This window comes from Selaginella moellendorffii, unplaced genomic scaffold, assembly GCF_000143415.4.
Source record: "Selaginella moellendorffii unplaced genomic scaffold, v1.0 SELMOscaffold_27, whole genome shotgun sequence".
Taxonomy (NCBI): domain Eukaryota; kingdom Viridiplantae; phylum Streptophyta; class Lycopodiopsida; order Selaginellales; family Selaginellaceae; genus Selaginella; species Selaginella moellendorffii.
The window spans coordinates 696,642-697,445 of NW_003314288.1; positions in this window are offsets into that span (position 1 = coordinate 696,642).

An 804-nucleotide genomic window follows, 5' to 3' on the forward strand; every position below is an offset into this window, starting at 1 on the left:
CATGGTCTACACACTTCAGAAGTTTCAATACTACCTATTTAGTAACATTCTCAAAAAAATAATCCTCACCAGGAGAATTGCACAATGGTTCTTAGTACTTCAAGAATACAACTTCAAGATCATCTACAAGCTTGGAAGAGAATATGAACACCTAAGCTACATTACAACCGATGGACAACCGAAACACAATATGGATGACCTTCCTGACTCTAATATCCTTTGAATCCACACATCACCAACCTAGATGGACAACATCTACTACTACCTCATAACAGCAACAATACCATGTTGATATTCAACCTTCGACAAGTGCAAGCAATTTGTCTTGAGGATAAGACCATATTCAGTCGTGGGAAGAAAACTGTATAAACAAGGAAGACACAATATTTTACGAAACTATGCAAACCCAGAAGAAACACAAGATCTACTAAAAGAACCCTACTATGGACAAATAGGAGGACATTTTGTTGAAGAAATCACAACTCAAAAAATTTTACAAGAAAGACTTTGGTGGCCAACACTTTGGCACAACTAAGCTAAGTTCTATAAAAAATGCAACATCTACCAATAAACCAAGTATGCACCAAAGAAATAAACTCAAGAACTTCATCTAAAAACTCCACTCAAACCTTTTCAATGATGGGGATTCGACTTTGTTAGTCCACTTATGACAAGCTCTAAGCAAAACTAATACATTCTAATTGCAATAGACTATATGATTAAATAGGCTGAAACTCAATCAATAAAGACTGCTACAACAAAGAATATAACAAAGTTCATCTACAAAAACATCATCACAAGATA